The sequence below is a fragment of the Epinephelus lanceolatus genome, chromosome 22 (genome assembly GCF_041903045.1).
Source record: "Epinephelus lanceolatus isolate andai-2023 chromosome 22, ASM4190304v1, whole genome shotgun sequence".
Taxonomy (NCBI): Eukaryota; Metazoa; Chordata; class Actinopteri; order Perciformes; family Serranidae; genus Epinephelus; species Epinephelus lanceolatus.
The window spans coordinates 23,868,986-23,888,145 of NC_135755.1; the positions used below are offsets into that span (position 1 = coordinate 23,868,986).

At 41.5% G+C, this 19,160-nt stretch overlaps 1 protein-coding gene across 46 annotated transcripts in view; it reads left to right on the plus strand.

Moving 5' to 3' along the window:
- The window catches only part of ptprda (protein tyrosine phosphatase receptor type Da), a 428,165-nt gene that overhangs the window by 135,288 nt on the left and 273,717 nt on the right, over nt 1–19,160 (plus strand). The window lies entirely within an intron of this gene.

Below are 19,160 nucleotides of genomic sequence, written 5' to 3' on the forward strand. Positions count from 1 at the left end.
TATCTCATATGTTAAGCTGTGAACCCTTCCGCTGTTCCCAACTCCACATGTCAACATGAAACCACTGGTAGCGTGGACACCGACAGTGTCCATATGTTGACATAGCCTTGGATGTCCTTTTCTCAAGGGATAACTTAACAATCGTCTCTCAGGGACTTGCTAATCTTTTTTTTTTTTTCACTTTGTAGTCGGTTCATGGCAGGCTCCGGAGATGTAAGGCACTTTCATGTCAACACTTTAGCCCAAATCCACAAACTGTTTGCTTAAAAATTGGGTAATATTCGCTCTGGTATACACCAAGAGGCTGTGCCTTGGTCAACCAGTTGGTGTGAGATCAGTAGAACAGCAGCACACTCTCGTCAGAACCCATATAATGTGAATAATACAGAAGGGATTTTGATGAGGGGTGGACCTTTACCTCTTTTTTTGGCCATATGTCAAAATGACACCAATCACTTTCCCTGGCTATAGTTGTAAACAGCCACACTTAGCTGCACAAGGACTACGTAAGCAAACCACGGTTTGTATCAGTAGTGAACAAGGCTGATAGCACACCAGCAGGCTTCATGAACTGGGGAACAATTGAACAGGTTGAAGCAAGTGAACCCAGTGTGAAAACGACCCTAGCTGTTGAATGCCATGACGAGTGTAGCATCCTACGTTTTTGTCAGACTGTTTCTGGAGACACTCAGCGGGCTGTGGGAGTGTGATAGAGGTCAACTGCATGATTGAATCCACCATAACAGGGCCTCAGACCAGGACAGCAGGACCTTTCAACACTACCCATGGCTCTGAGCATCTGTTCATAAGGGAAAAAATCAATCATCTGATCTTCAAGGTGGCGCAAGTGAATTGGACAAATGTGAAAACTGGCAAACCTTGATGATACTACTACTTCGCTGGTGTTTTGTCTAAGATACGTAGTTGTGCTCGATGCACTTGGCTTTCGGTACAGTTTTTTTGCAGACTGCCACTTCATTGTGTAATTGAAAACCCAGTGCCATGCCACTACACTAGCACTGTTTGGCTACCCGGCAGAGCATCTGCAAGCAGTTCTGGTCCGACTCTCAACTCTTTGAGGCAGGCGCTGGCTGACTGCTCGGAAACAGAAAACCCCTGGCTAGCTGAGAATAATAAGTACCCATGGGAAGCTGCCAGATGGACATTTACTGTGAGCCTAGCTGGAGAGGGAGAAATCTGTCAAACATCACACTAGGCATCTGTGGGGGAGCAGTGCAGGTTCACGTCCACTATGTCGGATAAGAGGAGTGCTCTTTGTCGAGACTAAAAGCTGTTAGATTTTTAACATATCACATCTAGTTGATGCATTTACCTTCTTTCAAGGTCAGCAATTCACATCGCATTAAAGCCACCTGTTACAGTGAAAGCTTTAAATAATGTCTAGATAATGGATGCTTTAAAGATGTTTATCATATGGTAGTAGTGGCCACTGCAGACATAGTCGCTAAGTGCTGTGGAATAGCCTTCTTCATTTAACTCAAATTTTATTCCTATTTCCAGACATTCAGTAGCTATTAATTAACACTAAAGTCAATTTGCAGCCAGATTCTGCTGTGCTGCTGATGTGAGAAAAGAGATAAAGATCTGAATTTTACTTGGAGTTTCTCTTATCTCTCCCTTACATTTTGGTACAGGCAGTTGTGTCTGTCCCCATCATGGAATAATAAGGCAAAAGCATGTTTCTGCCTTAGATACTCCTTGAAGCCCAGTCTTTTGACTCGAAGTAGAAATGTCCAGTATTTTTTTTTTTTTGTTCATACGCTCTTCAATACAAAGCTATAGGCAAGGAATTACAATTGGCTCATTATGCTCTTGGAGGCTCAAGGGCTTCAGTGCTGGTAAGGAGAGGGAGAATGAGAGAGAAAGAGCACAAAGAGTTCATCCCAGTATCGTCGGCAGTGAAATAGGACCTTGGTTCTCTTAGACAAGCTGTGCACCAGTTATTATTGCATTATGTCTGGCAGCCCTCCTCTCAGACAGGAACTGAGCCACACTTGATCAGTGATATGACACTGGCACAGAACAGGGTGATTGCTGGCTGCTCAGTTAAGCAAATACCATTACGCTGTTGAAGTCTAAAAGTAGATCTGTGCTTGGTAAAAAAAAAAAAAAAAAAAAAAAAAAAAATTATAAAAGGCCAGCCCGGACAGTATCCAAAGCACTGGTCGCTTTGTAATACTCAGGAGTGGATTCTTCTGAAATGGTTCTGGTTTATTCATCTCTCAGAGGACAAGAACAATGCTATTCACAGATAATACAACACTTTCAAGTCTCCATCTGGGTTTCTCGTGCCCTGGAAAAATGCTGTTATGCACTATTCAAAATATCAAGAACAATTGTTTAATTAGAATCATCTGTTTTTTGATAATGTGCATTATCTAAAAGTATGTATTTTTGTGTACAGAGGTGTCTCCTTCTTTCTAAGGAGAGAATACATAAGTCAAAGGTAACAGAATATATGTTTTAGAAATGATCTCGCCTTTACGGCCCTCATAGGAATGCTTGTATGGAGAGCAAGTGAGCAATCATAACCCCAAACCATTAGAGAACAACCATAACTTGTTCCTGTGGTGGGTCTTAATGTTAGCGCTTTCTTTCTTTTAGCTGTGCCCTCTGGGTAACGGGCCATTTCGCTAATGGTGAGTTTCTCAAGCGTGTCAAAAGCCTCCTGGCATTATCAAAAGCTCTTGAGGGAGCTTAAAGTTGCTGTATGTTGATTTTTTTCCTCCTCTTTTTTTAAGACCAACTACCGCAGGGGTATGTTGTTAGTAAGAAATGTGACTGATAGCTTGTTAGTGTGACTTTGCATACATTCCACAGTAATTACACATGAGTGACAGATTCACCAAGTGTTCACTTTTAAAGCCGCCTCTGAAAAATCTGCCGACACTGTACTATGTCAGCAGAGCGTGTCGATCCCCGTCTCTTATTTTTGATACCGCAATGTTGATATTTACCTAATAATCGCTCATCATGGCAGATAATTGCACAGTGACTATCCATACTATGCACATACAGATGCTTTAAGAATGTTGTGCAACAGTAATTAAGGCAGACATAACACACAGCATCAGTGTACACTTGGACGCCCCTATCACTGCAAGTGAAGCCGTGCTGCTGTTACGAACAGATGGCTTATCTTTAACTTTATCAGCGGCGGCAGTGTCACCGGCAAACGCGATAAGTTGCTTCAGTGCCTGGGGAGAGCGGCATCCATCAGTAGCTAACAGCATATGGTGAAGGCACATTAAGGTGTCCTCTCTCTCTTTCCCTGCCTTCCTGTTCTGTGAGTGCTTCTGCAGCCAAGCATCAGATGCTCACTTCACAGGACAAAGTGTGTGTGTTTGAGTGTGTGCTGAGGGGCAGTGGGCGCCCAATTTGAGATCTTGTGCTGCCTGTTTGATCTGTTTTATGTGATTTCAAAGCTCTGCAGTAATTTATTTGCTTATTTATTTATTACCATGCCTAAGATTAGGGTTGGCCCTAACTCCTTAACACTATTTACCAACCTCCATTCTTTATTTATTGCTTTTTTGTGTCTTTAAGGAGATATTAAGTGTTAAACATGTTTTTTTTGCCAGGCATGGTAAAATAAAGTGTTTTTTTTTTTTTTTTTCATTTGGAGAGAAATCACAAGGCAATATCAGCAACTATGTCTGTGTCAAGAAGGTGTTGTTTTTCCTCTCTCTCCCACTAATAACAACCTCCACTGCCATCCCAACCTAACCACCCCGGTAAGGCACTCTATTCCAACATTGGAAGGAAAGCGTGTTTACCAGACCCTCCATGTGTTGCATTCCTACATTAAGCTGAATGTCAATCAAAGCCTTGTTTGCTTGAGCAAGTGGCTCAGTCTTCCTCGGACCAACATGACAGCATGGTATTGGACACAAATCAGACGCTCTACAAAAATTAGCTTCGCCTCCTGTGTGGATACACAGTAGCAGAAGAATTGTTAATGATGAAAATCTCCTCTCCTGAGGCAAAAACAAATTGTTACATATTGGTATGTTTGGGTCCTTAACTAACTAGACTAAATGCACTATGAACATCAGTACTTTCATGTTTCTAAGCGATAGCCCCTGCTTAAAATAAAAATCCTAATTGTATAAGTCCTGTCATGTCAGGACTAGTGACACCTTGCCTCAAGGCCAGCGCCATTTCCTTACACCGACTACATATTTTATTGTTTCTCAGCAAAGAATTAGTATTGTGTCACGATCACCTCCAGTGCTTTTTAAATTTACTCCTTCTCTCTTGCTTTCAGTTTTGACACCCCCTTTTGTGCTAAATTTCAACTCATGTATAAAACCTCTGATATGTCACAGCATGCATCCCACCCAACCCCCTCTAGCCTTCCCTTTTCTTTTGTTATTCCCGTGTTGACGTCTCTCTAATAAGCAGCGTTAATTAGCCCGCTCTTCAAAAATATAATTTTCTATTCTGTCTTCAGGGTTTGGTCATTAAATGAACAAAGGCAGTCAAATGGCTGACACAACAGGCTCAGCTGATTAAGGCTGCAGCCATAGCAAAACTTGGTTGAGAAACAATCAGTGAATCTACTTGATTCGACGTCACCCTCTTATCTCATGTTCACTAGGTAATTGGTGCTAAGAATGTGTTTCTCAAGTACAGAAATGTGTTGTTTATGTTTTTGGAGAGTATTTTTTTTCTGGTGAGCTTGCAAGTCCAAGATCTGGTTGCGATATTGCACGTATAAAACTTTTGAGATCTTTAGGATAAGGTTCCTCTTGATACTATTTTCAGCATCTACAGGAACAATGTTGCCTCTGTTTCATGTCCCAGACCTGTCTGCAGAAACAAGCTTCATGTATCACCAAGAAAATCCATTGGGATATCAGCTGAAGTCATATGGTCTCCTTTGAGACAGCATCTGGCCCAAGTTGGCTCAAGCATCCTGCATCCATTTTGGCAGAACATTTGAGAATGATGAAGACCACTGGACTGAATCCATGGCCTTGCCTCTCTGAAGGTCTAATGTCAGAGGTCGTTGGGTGGCCAACCCATCTGCCAGTCTGGCACTGCCACACACAGTACAGGCTGGACATTAGTAATAGAGTTGCATGTTTTGTGGGTGTCTAAGCAGTGACAAGCTGTGTTCATAGCTTGCTCAGATGCATACTCTACATCTACATCACAGCATAGAAATCCAGCAAATTATGGCATTGTCATTACTTTGATTAACAATGTTTTGACAGACACAAAGTGACAGTAATTAATTAGTTTTTTGGGCTATCAATCTAATGCAAAGGCAAATGCTTAATAGCCTTGTAGAATATCACAGCAAATCTTGCATTCAAAACAGTTTGTGCCTCTTTGTTGTTACTAGGAGCTTAGGATTGGTGCAGGATTCTCTTTAGATGAAAGTACTATTACATTTTGTCATCCAAATCAGGTCTGAACTTGAAAACCAAGCTTATTGCTCACAGCAGGATTAACCTATGGGGGTCCCCGGGACAAAAATTGGTTGTCGGGCCCCAGTAAACCCCAAAGCCCACATACATTGTATAGTTTGTATGTATTCTGTTTTTCCAAACTTCTAATCAGGTACAGGGCACACAGCAGACTGTGCATGGCAGGTTCATTATATGCTCACACACTTAATGAACAACAGGTAAAACTTGTTTTTCCATGAATTTTCACAATGTGAACAAAAATAAAGGTCCAAAACACTAAGGTCCACCATGTACCGTTTAGAGTGATGTATTGGCAGTAATGTAAAATAATATTTATGCCTATGTTTTCATTGGTTTATAATCACCTGAAACTAAGAATGATTGTGTTTTCATTACCATAGAACGAGCCATTAGCCCTTTTTAAATAGGAATTGTGCAAATTTGCAGGAAAGCCCGTCTTCGTTCAGCATTGGCAGTATAAAAACAAAATCTGGGAGTGCAGCAAAATGCCGCCTGCCTACTTTTGTTCATACAGAATGTGCCTTTTTCGGGGCAATGGGGAGCGTGAGCAAGTAACAAAATGCGGCTGGTCGGTCCTTTGGCGATTCTCTCATAAGCTGGCCTGTCCTTCACCGTCCCCGTCACTTGGCGGTTAATGGCCTCTTCATTTGCGAAGACAAGGAGGGCTCGCAATTCTTTGTCTCCCCAGTTGCTCATCTTCTTTTCCCTCTTGCTACTAGCTGCTCATTCCTGCTATCAGCTGTTTCCTGTTTATCCACTGGTAGTGGGTTACACGTGCGGCGTCATCAACAGTTCTTCCCACAAGTCATCAACAGCCCCTCCCGTGGCGGAAGGGTGCCTCGTTCTTTTTAAACCAAGAAGGTTACGCCAATATGTCTACCCTACGAGACAGAAAATTGGGCACCTCGGATCAACTCGCCAATCTGGCTCTGTGTGTCTAAACACATGCAGCTTGCCAGCAGAACGGCCCAACATTCCCAGAAAATCTGGCAGTGTAAAAGGGGCTATAGATACCCTCTTTATGGAGCAGGTCATCTTCACCACAGTCCACCATGTTGTTTCTACAGTAGCCCCGAATGGACACACCAAACACTGGCTTTACAAACCATTTTAAGGTATCTTTCGCTTGCTAGCAAACATCATTGTTCCACCTAGAAACATGAAAACAGCATATAAAACACTGAACTTAAGTCCTCCTATACTGAAATATACACTGTGGGAAGGGTTACAAGGTACAAACTTGATGTCAGAAATTGAAATCTACTGCTTCCCTACAGAGACGAACCAGCACAAAGTGTGGCAATGGTCAAATAAAGGAATTGGACACTGTTGGGAAACTCCCCGCCCATGAATAGCCAATGACCACCATATAAGGAGGTGTAGGTGCATCCAGTCAACCTGTCAGTCATGGCGCAAATAAAGAAAGAGAAAGAAAGAAAAAAGCATTTTTCCAAAGCGGAGATTGAAATAATTTTGGGTGAAGTGGATTTAAGAAAAAACATTTTATTTTCTTCAGTTAGTAGTGGTGCAACAGGGACAGGCAAAGCGAAGGCATGGAAGGAGGTAACAGATGCTGTTAATGTTGTCTCCGTGGTACAAAGAACTAGAGGTGTCAGAGGTGAAGCGTAAATGGTTTGATATGAAACTGGAGGCAAAGAAACACATAAGCACGCACACAAAAAAATACAGCGGGCACCAAACAAACAGAAGATTCATTTGTGGGGTTTTGAATGAAGTGGGAATGGGAAACCAGAGATGTTTTGCGCGCAATGGATAAACTCTAAATCAGTAATGGCTGTCTCAAATAATTCTTTCAGCTGGTGCATGCTCCTTCGTGGCTCCACCATCTGCTGCCCCTGCTGCCCCTGCTGAACCCAGGCACCGAGGCCGAAGAGGCTGTGATCCGGCTGTCCTTATGGATATTTTTATTATCATCATTCAACATGTAGAAAGAACACGTAATCTATTGAGTCAATTTACATAGATAATTCACAATTATGAACCTAATCTGGATCTTAAACCTGCTAATTACCAACTAATGTAACTAAATGTGTTATATTTTTAATATTTTGTCATGTTTAGATTACGTGTTTCAAAGGCATCTGTGTATTGTGTACATAACAGAGCGCAATACGAGTTAAAATTGTAATTTCCAATAGTGAAAAGCAATATTTATGTGCTGTACTAAATTTACACAAGCACTACGAGTGGTCAGGAGTAGATTTTGTTAGTAGCTACGAAAAGATCGCCGCATTGATGAATGCAGACATGCACGTCAATTTCCGTCTGCCAACAGTTTACACACAAATTCCTTCTGCTCACGTTTCATGAATGAGACCCAGTGTGTATTTCAGTTCAGTCTTTTGTATGCCGTTTACGTGCAGCAGTGGCTGGACCGGAAATCGAAGTGGAACAACCCAAAGGAAATCTTTCGGTTTCCTAGCAACCAAAAGATGCCTGGAAATGGTCTCTAGGGCCATTCATGTTTTCATGTTGGCCTCTGTAGTTCTCCCACACACTTGACACAGAAGTTTAAGTTGGTTACAAACTGCAACCTCACTGCTAAATGCCACTAAATCCTACACATTAGACCCTTAAGTGATATTCTGTTTCAGTGGTGTGAATTCTCTAACAAATTTGTAAGTAATCAATAACCAAAACCAAGTGACCATGTAGTGAACCTGGATCTTTTCTTTCTGGGGTCATGGTCAATTGCCTTCTTTGTCCAGGTGGAAACACACCCTTGGTCATGATGTGTAACTGTTTTTGTAGCCAGGGCCAGATTAGATGAGGTAAGGGAGGAATCTTATCTCCTTTACTGGATTATTTTCAGTATATTTTGAATTAGTGGTTACCAGGTGGAGTAAAGGAACTATAATATCGTCCCTACGTAGGTTGAGTAGTGAAAGCATCATCAGTTCTCTGTAAGTGTCTACAAATATGTATTTAGGCACAGTACTGTTGGACGGGCCACCTGTATTTTGGCAACAGTCACGAGTCTCGTACACTGACTGTAGCAGCACACATAAAACTGATGAAAGAAGATGAAGATGTTATATGCATAAAGCATGAGTAAAACATGACCTATTACGTGGCCTATGATGATAGCTGTAGTGATTAAATAAGTTCTGTTTTGTTAGATGTATGTTACAATGCAAATGCAATAGTCGACCAGCCAGAAAACACATTAAAAGCATCACCTATCATATTTAGACTTCCCCCACCCAACCCTATATTTAAAAGCGTTTTGCTCCCTCTCCTCTCTTTGATAGCCACTGCTAAACTTTGCCAACACAAAGAAAAACACCTGCTTGTCTTGATCTCAGCGTGTTACATTGTTATGTATATAAAGGAAGAGACTGAAAGTTTAGTAGAAAAGGTATGCCATTCTACAACAGTTATATTCAGACAGACTTAAATAACTTTAAACTGGTCATTTAAGAGCTAAATTGTTCTTTCACAGAGGCAGTTTTGAAAGCATTTGATCAAGGATAAGAGGAAATATGCTGTAACACTTTTCATGTTCAGCCTTGGTATTAGTCACATTTTGACATGTAGCCAAATCATCATTCAGAATAAAGTATTTATTAACACAGCAAGTGAATGATCTTTCACACAATAAAATAAATTATAGAGCTGGAGTTTAAAAAGGTAGCCTGATATATTAGATTGTTTCCTCTTGTTAATTACCTCTAACAGTGCAGCAAGCTTTACTGTGCCACGGTTAGGGGCAGCAAAGCATTGATCTGTAGAGGCTACACCATATTTACCCTGCAGAACTCTATGTACACAGAAAGCTGCTCCACCATTTCCCTGTGCAATACTACTTGGCTTTCTTGACCGACACCAAAATAGCAACTTGTGTTAATTAGTCCTTTGGGGACCTCCATACGGAGAATCCAGGTTTGTAAATACAGGAGAGGATGTGTCCTCGGCTGTCCCTTGTTACAGATTAAGGCCTGAAGCCAGATGGGAAACTTGAGCCAGGCTGCTTCTTTTTTTCCCCGCTCTGACATGTGCATTGACATTCCTGCAGGTCAAAAAGGGAAATTACTGTAGGGTTTGTGTTTGCTTGGGGGCCTCGAGTGTCCACAGGCCGTGCTAAAGGGTTACCCTTTGGGGTAAGCACACAACAGTGGCCATGGGATTGGATTCAAGATGGCGACATATGAGCAGGGTAATGAACTGCTGTGTTTACAGGAAAAACAATTGTAATCTCACCACTATTCTCATTATAGACAAAGCCGAGATACAAATTGCTCAGAGGGAGCATCTCAACAGTGGCTCAGCTCTGTCTTTTATTGTTCATTTATTTATTTCGTCTGGGGAAGTGGTAAGCTGTTTACCGAATACAGCAATAGGAAAGGTGTGAATGTCCTGGTTGTGGATGGTGATGACTTTACTGCAGGAGACCGCAGTTCAGGTCCTTTCACAGACTTGCAACTATATTTACCTTTACCTCAAACAGGTGTTTTAGTTGCCAAACCCTGATTATAACTTGGACATATTTCATTCCCTAAAACCACAATCTTTCTCTAACCTTACCAATGTTGCCATGCCCAGATACTGCAGTAGTCAAGCCCACCTAAACTAAAACTAAGACATGACCACAGAGTATACTGAGACCAAAAAAAGGCAGAGACTTTGAGGGGTTGAGACCAAGTCAAGACCAAGACCAGACCAGTGTGGGTCCCACACTGCATGACACATTTACGAAAATATGTGGAACATGCACACCACAGGCAGTCCTCAAATTGATCCGGAAGATCCACATTCCCAAAAAAAAACCCAACAGAAAACCAATAAAAGTTCCTCCTTATTCACCTCTTTTATTGCCATACTGTAAATATGTGTGTGTGTATAAGTGAGAATTTTTTTGATAAGATAACCAAAAGGCAATGCAGAGGGGAACTGTATGTGTGGAAATTTTCCTTTGTTTTCTGTGAGCAAACACATACAGACAAGCACATAGGAGCTGAGTTTAACTTATCAGCACTCCTTTTTTGCACGTGCAATATAGTGAGATCCCTGCATTTGTGTTCTTGATTGGTCTTGAAATAAAATTCCGAGCCCTCTTTGTTTAAGACCAAGACAAGACGGTGAGCATCTGCGGCCCTAGCTGGCCCTTGTCAGTGGCTTTTCAGCCGATTGTGCAGAATTGGCGACGGTGGTGAGAGAAATCTCTCCGATTAGCTGTTAAGCTTAAGCAAATCAGTGCATGAGAAGAAAAAACGCAAGCGGGGGAAAAGAAGCAAACAACTAAAGTCAAGAGGGCACACACAGAAAGCTCTTCTCATTTTTCATCCTCGTCTCTGATCATTACAATGCACAAATATTTTCACAGCGACATGGCTATCTGGAATGAAGTAACTGAAGAGCAAGTGGTGAATGACAGTGGTGTGAAAATGGTAGGCGAACGCTGCTTTGTTTCATGTTCAGAACAACGGTTTGTATATTTGCTGTGCTAGGTTTTCTGGTTTCCCTTTTTGAATGACGAATACAGTACTCCTGCCAGCTGCTGGTATTGACAGTTATTTTCCCTCATGCTTGCACAGAACATGCGTAGCGGTGTGTTCAAGTGCAACTGTCTGGCCCAGAGACAGGCGATGTGAGTTGGCTTAAAAGTCGGCCTTCATCGCTGCTGGTTCTTCGATATTAGCTTGGTGTGTCCTCTGCTTAACATTGCTTTGGGTGCCAAATTCCTTCAATTTGATAAACATGGCAGATGCAGTGTATTCCTCTTAGATCATCAAACTACCACGTTCTCAAGCATGCTCAGTGTCGCCACTCTCCAAAGACAGACATTTGTGGAGATGGTTTCAGAATAGCTCCATGAAGCTTTGCTGCAGTGGTAATGCTAGCTTGCTAACTCACATCAAAATGCACCACACATTCAGCTGGTAGAAGTTATTGAAGTGTCTTTCCAGACACCACTGACTGTCAAAAAATAAAGTCACATAATTTCATATCAACAATTTCTAGATTAAATTGAAAATGTTGGGTGGTGCGATTTCTTAGCCGCAACCTACCTTTTTGAAAGAACATGTTTTTTGTGCTTTTTCTTTTTTGAGTTCTTAATTGGTGCTTTGTGTTGTGGAAGTTTCTACTACTGTCTTCAAAACACACCAAAAAACATTACCTTGAAAAGAAACTTTCAAGCTGCTGATATGCGCGACTTCACTACTGATATTGAAAAGTTGTTTTTCATTCACTGAGAGCAGTTGAAATAACATTATGTGACTGTCAGGCCACAAGAGCCAGTCACACAGTGGCATCACCGCGGTGTATTAATTTGGTATTTTTTTGAGATGCAAAGAGGCTGTTACATGTGTCAGCGCAGCATTACACCCCATCATTAATTTGCTATCTTGTTGCCGTGCACCCACCTCTCACTTCTTTTATTCTCTTGCTCTCAAACTTTCCTCTTTGACTTGGTATGATAATCACCTCGCTTGAAAGATGGCAGACAAAGAAAAAAAAAAAATCAAGGTACTGTATGCAAGAATAACAAGCTGACACTGCACAGTCAACGGCAGTGAATAATCTATCCCACGTTTTTATTCCTCCCCCTAGATTTCCTCCGTTATTTGTTTCTATCCTGCTATTTTCTTCTTTTCTTTCACTAGAATTCTATTTACTCTACAGTTTTCTATTGTTTCATATTTTCTAGTGGGTCTGTATATTGTGAGCTCCACCTACACGAACACATACACGCAGTTACACACCACACAGTATAGAACAGATTGTTCAACAGTGAATAACTGCTCACATTCATAACACAGAGGCGAGCTTTACAGATTTAGCCATCTTAGTGAAGAGATCTGCACAAATACATCTAATAAAATCACCTGACTCACTTTCACCAATGCAGTTATAAAATATAAAACACTTTGGACGTGCAGAAGTAACAGAATTCCAGGAAAAGATTAATTTCTTCTCCAAAGCGATAATGAACTATATCAGTGTCTCTCGTGGTAAAATCATGTCATCGCTTTCTGAACCATATTAATTACTGAGCCAGAACAGGTAATTTACAAGACGGACATTCAGTGAGGCTAAGTTGAGTTGGGTGCATTATGATTATATTAACATAATCCGGTCTTGTTAAATTGGATCAGCAATATTATTAAAGCAGGCACAGCTTTCACTCAGTGTCGCTAATTCCTCTCACGCTTAAGTCCTAATGAGAAATAAGGAAGCACTTACAAGGAAATGCACAGACTGAACGGCAGGTAGAGATTATCTGTCTGCCTCACTCAATTTCACTCACACATTCTGTGCCTGTGTCATGTGCACAACTGCGCAGAGCCCGACACGCGCCGAAACAAAGAAAAACCGCACACACACTCAGGAATACACACTTTCGCTTGCAGCCTCGGTCTTTGTGCCTACCTCTCTCAAATGAATAACACTTTGTAATAAAGCCAGGAGGATTTTCAAACACATTATTATAAGGCTCTTGGGGAAACTGTATGGAATGGGGACCGGTTGATACTCCATGATTTGGCAGGAAATGGGAGTTTTGAAAATATAATCATACTGTTGTCAAAGGCAGTGCTTAAGTCTCATAAATTATATGTTGCCACATCAAAAATTATAAGTGGGGACTGCGAAAGCCCAAAAATGAGGATTAGCATTTATAACTGATTGCTGCTTTTGAAACATAAAGCGAAAAAGTGACTCATAATGTTGGTGAGCATTACAGTAAAAGCAGAAATGTATAGGCATTAGTACACTGCTGTACTCATGCAGCAAACTAAATTAACTACACATTGACTGATATGAGTGCATTCAATGTAGGCGTGTAATTATAAATATAATATATCCTCTCCAGTTGCTTTGTTTTATTCTGGTTTGTCCTCATGCCAATATTTTGTCATAACACATATAATATCCACTGATTCATGACAATTATCCACCCTGGTTGGAGGGAGAGAGACCTTCAGCAGCTCTGGCATGTGTGAATAAGCTAACATGCAGAATCGCAGACAGCAGTCCAAGGGGAACCATTCACTGTCTTATCAGGCTATCTGACAGCACACAATGCTAATTCAGGTGTGAACAGTAAACTCATTTCCATTCTGTAGTCTGGCCATGCTTTCATAAATATTGAGAGTCTGCCCATCTCGCCGCTTCCCATTGGACACACAAACAAAAACTTAATATCCAGAATAAATTGGGAATGAAATGAGTTAAAAAGGATTAATCATTATGCACTGCACACAGATAATATGACAGTCAATACCCTATCGATCACTGTGGAGTTTTAATTTACCCATAATGACACAACATTAAGTGAACCTGATTGATAGTTTTTACACATGGGAGGACACAATTATGTTCCGCACAGGCTACAGGTGCACGCGCCGAGCGCACACACACGCGCTCCCGGCGCGCACGAGTCCCCCCCGCAAATCCACACACTCCCATTCCATAATGTTATTATCTCATTCTCCACGGTCTCATTTTTCACAAAGCCCCGGGGTGTGTGAGGGACAGTCAGGGTTGAGCTCACACAAGCCCGGGCTGCACACTCGACTGCCAGTGAAGGTCTGTGTTAGTACCAAGTGCAGCACTGCCAGAAGAAACAGGGACAGGGAGAAATGGAAACAACCCAGATGATCCTGCAACACAGTGTGGTGCGGGACCCTTTCACACTGCCAGTGCAAGCAGCTGCTTGACTTTATTGGAGATTACTGTTTACTTGGAGATTAGAATTGGAGACTGATTATTTAAAAGGACGTTATTACTGGGGAGATAAGTCGGCTAAGGTCTTTGCAGCCAAATAATACAAAATGACCACAATAAAATAGAGGGGTTGCTAGGGCTGTTTATCAGTGCCAATTGATTTATTTAAAGCTCACTTTTTGGCTCGCACTTTGTTTTGTAGGGAAAAAACAATTAATTTTCTTTCGACTATTTACACTGTCAACAATGCAGAATAGAGCATTCCAGCTATGAAGATTAAAAAGTATCATTATGAAATCCAGACATGACATCTTCACTGTCCATCTCTGTTGACTCGCTGCTTCAATTCGCTATCTTACTCATCTTACTCATTGTTGATTTTTCATGGGGGGGCAGAGTTGGAGGTGAGGTTCTTTCAGACACTTGCAAAGACAAGCGTTGGTTATCAAACTCAAGAAGTTCCAATCGATACTTGTCTTTGTGAAAAAATCCTTCTAAAGTTGCCATGGAGAGAGTGCTTTCTTCTCATCAAACATGCTTCCTCGTCTTTTAGAATGGACTGCAGGAGTCATTTCAAAGTCAAGACACGCAACCGTCCATTTTCACAGCTGTTACAACAGGCTCTGTGCTGTGGACGGCTGCAATGCTTGAACATGGTGCATCACCATTGCAATGAATTTTGGGATCCTATTCATTGTCATATGTGAAGTCACCATGTGACACACTTGCAGTTGGCTTTTTAACTCCTGCAAACTATGGGTGCATTCCACACACTGTATATAACGATGGACAACATGACAGCTCCCTAAAAGTGAAGCCAAAATGTCTCGATTGCCCCCTTTTGGCTGGCTGCAGTACAGGCCCCGCCCTCTCCATGCTAGCTGATAGTACATGGGCCAAACTGATGCACATGTACATGCCAAATCAATTTTTCCCAAAGATTGTTTATTATCATTTTAGGTCATCCTTATCACACTGCTGTATGTTCAAGTGTTTGTTTTTCTGATAACTTTGGTGTACTTGATGCTATAATAAGAGGATTGATGTCATGATTGACAGCTATGCCTGCCAATCTGTACACTCATGATCAATGGTGCTGCTCATGATTGGCCAGTTGTAGTGGTGGGAATTGGATACACCCAGATTGCTACTGTGCAGACTGGCTCCAATTGATGTCACCAGCACAAGATGGCAGAGGCCGTATTCGGGATGTTTAGGCTTCATTTTTGTAAAGTTGGAGTAGGTAGAGACGCGTCATCCATCTTTATAAACAGTCTACAGTGCTTTCCAATTGCCTAGTAGTTCACTAAAGGTGGACTGCACAGTGTATTCGGCCATGTTGAGTAAGATTCCAAACCGTAGGGCGCAATTCTCAGCTCAAAGGTAACTGTAACCCTTATAGGGAAGAACTGAATCACAGTTCATCAGTTCACCAGAAGTTGGCAAGCAAGATTATCCGACAGTCTTTGCGCCTCACCCACTAGCAAGCTAAACTTTATGCTAGCCAAACCAGTATTGAAGTTACGGCTCTGTATAACTTCAAAATTACAGGAAACAGGGCATCGGTGGCTTAGTGGATAGAGCAGGCGCCCCATGTACAAGGCTGTTGCCGCAGGGGCCCGGGTTCGACTCCAGCCTGTGGCTATTTCCTGCATGTCACTCCCCTTCTCTCTTCCCTCCTTGACACTTGTCTGTCCTGTCGATTAAAGACTAAAAAATAAGGTATCTGAGGTGTTGATGTTACATGAAGCACATACAGTGAGCAGCAGCAGCGACCCACAATTCAACAACGCCATCTGCGGTCATTTTGACTTGACCAACAGACTTCACTACAAGTCAATTGGCTGTTGAAACAGGTGACATGTTTTATGTTCTAAAACCAGTCGCCCCTGATTTTACCAGCTAAGTTCCAGGTGACACGATTGGCTGGCTTGAGTCGAGCTCAGACCGGCCAGTTCACACCACTGCAACTTTTCTCTGCAATGTTATAAAATGGTTTTGTCTTGTCGTGAATCTTTGGTCTGAACTGGGCTTTAAAACATTCCCTTGGAGTACCTTTCATGTACACTGTTGAATGGATGCAGCTTATATCCTCCTCCATCCTTCATTGTTGTTTTTCTGTTTTCACACTAAGCGAGTGAATTACCACAGTACTTGAAATGCATTGTGGGGGATTCAAGAGTTCAAGTTCAGGAACTCTACTTCTGCTTGTATTGTGATAGAAGTCATAGTTAACCAAATGCTACAGTTATTACATCTGCCAGTGAGGTTATGTTTTCAGTCCAGTTGGTCTGTTGGTTTGCTTGTTTGCATCTCATCATGAACTTTGGTGTAAAGTGAGGTGCTGAGCCAAGGAAGGAACTGATTAGCTTTCAGCGATGCAGTAATTTATCAAACATTATGTTTCCATTTAGCAGTAACTCCTAAAATGTGAGGTGTGAAATTCTACACTTAACAGTTCCATATAGATATTCCACCTACACAGATCTTGGACTATTTTGGACCTTTTGCTAAACACAATTTTCACAACTTGTCCTTGAATGTTTTCACACACACTGTCTTCACACAACATAGTTGGTTGCAGACAATAAAACAAAGATATAACAATTTAAAATGAAAACAAAGAACAACTTACAGAATTCATCAAATATCAGAAAACATTCATCAATCATTCAAAGCATCTACAGACAGATGCCCCTGCTTCCAAGTAATTTAGAAACACAAAGACAGAGGTAGGGTTGCAACTGATTCCAAGCTGAGAGACCAGCAAACGCCATTTTTCCATGTCAGTACGGACTAAAGGAACAGTTAGCAAGAATACGTCTTGTAGATCCATAGGTAGCAGACCAACAATAGCCTTATAAATAATGGTGCCAATGGTTAAGTCTGCCAACCCAAGTATACAGACAGCAATGTTGAATAAGGGCTTTGAGATTTGCAAAATCTCAGTGGTCTGTGAAAGACAGTATTCAGTATGTGTAGGCATTGTGAAGATGCATGCATGCATAAAACATCACCATATTCCAGCACAGACATAAAGGTGGTGGCCTCCTTTTGGCCCTTTAAGGTAAAGCAAGACTTGTTTCTAAAATAAAAATCCAATTTTAACTTCAGCTCTTTTTTCACCAGTTGCTGAATGTGAGACTCGAAAAAAAGACAATCATCACTTATAACTCTTGCACTTATAATGAGATACAGACTCAAACTCAGAGCCCTGAAAAATGGTGATAGAAGGGAGGTTCAGTTGCTTTGATTTGACATTTGAAAAATAATGAGTTTTGTTCTGTCAGCATTCAAAATGAGAATCTACTACAACATAATTGGATTTTAGTAGGCAGGCAAATATCAGCTCTGAGGTAACCTACCTTAGTTTGGTATTTTGTCTACAGGAGGCTCTACAGGACTGTAACATGGTAGATTTAAATGGTCATAACAAGCATTGGTAACAGTTTAAAGTTAATTACTGAAATCCACAACACATCCATGCTAGTGACATGGCTAAAGAATTGCACGTTTGGCAAATGTTTGGTTCAGATATCGATGGTGCCCCAAGGGATGAATCGACTTTGACTTTTCATATAGCACCACCAGCAGGTAAAAAAGTTCACTTATTTCGTGATATATCTCAGCATCTACTGGATAGAGCGACACAAAATATTGTGCAAATATTCATGGTTCCCGGAGGATGTATCCTAATGGCTTTGGTGATCCAGACATTTTTTAAAACACCACTGTGAGATTCAGATTTGCAGATTTGAGTAAGATATCTCAACAACTTTTGGATGAACTGCAATAGAATTTATTACACACTAAATGCTAATTAGCAAATGCTAGCATGCTAACTAGCATTATACCTGCTCAATATCAGCATGTAACCATTGACATTATGAGAATGGTAGCACGCTGATGTTAGCATTTAGCTCAAAGCACTGCTGTGTCAAAGTATAGCCTCAGAAAGCAGCTCCCATGGCTGCATACTCATGGTTGTAAGGTGTCTGTTAGAAATACTCTTCCTCCTCATGCACATAATTCACTGTTATGTAATTCAGAGACCCCAGCCTTGAGCTGTGGAACAATCTGTAGACACAGAAGTGACGTGCTGCTAGAGGCAACTGGATCTGATGACTGGACTGCCAACAGATAGCCACACACATGATTAGCGTCAGATCAGTGACATCATTTAATGTGATGCCTCAGACACAGGCCAGCTGTTACTGTAGGGAGCCAGCTCTCCATCACCACTTCTTTGGAATAGAGACAGAATTGCATTTGTAGGCACAGGCAGTGGAAAGGAGTGGCTGGAAACCTAATCTCCATGTATCCCTGTCCGACCGACAGTGGCGCCCATCGCCTCGAGGTGACGCCACAGACTACTAAATCACAGAGTTAGTGATTAGCAAAGTTGGAGGGGCAAAGACAGGAACCAAAGCCCACACCAATAACTCTCAACATTGAATTTAACGTTTGTCTAGGAGGTGCTGTAAAATGTCCCCTCCATTTTTCAATTTCCACATTAATATCTTAAAAGAGGTTACAGGACTCATGCGGCGTTGACATCTCGCTCTGAGGTTGTTAAGAGGTTCGTGTGATCCACTCATACACTTCCACTGCAGTTATTTGAAACAATGTGATACATGCGGTTAATGCTGCCATCTTTGTCTCACATCCAGAGTGTTTCAGAAAGTGGTAGTGAGAGAAAAAGCATATATTAAAGCTGTCAGCAAAACAGCATGAGGTGTAAATTTGCCGTGGGGAGAACACACACTTATGGTGCCAGTGATATACTGAATAATACATTACACAAGGGAGACCAGAACATATAGAAACGTTACAAAACATACCCAAAGAACTTTCCTTCTCCGACTTTTGTTGTTGAAAAAAATACTTTTCTAACACATCCACAAGAATAGCAATGGCAACATCTTTAAATTTAGAATGACGCCCCCTGAAAGTGTGATGAACACTAATTAACAACCTTTCAGCTTGAGAAAATGCTAGTCTCCTGCCTCTTTG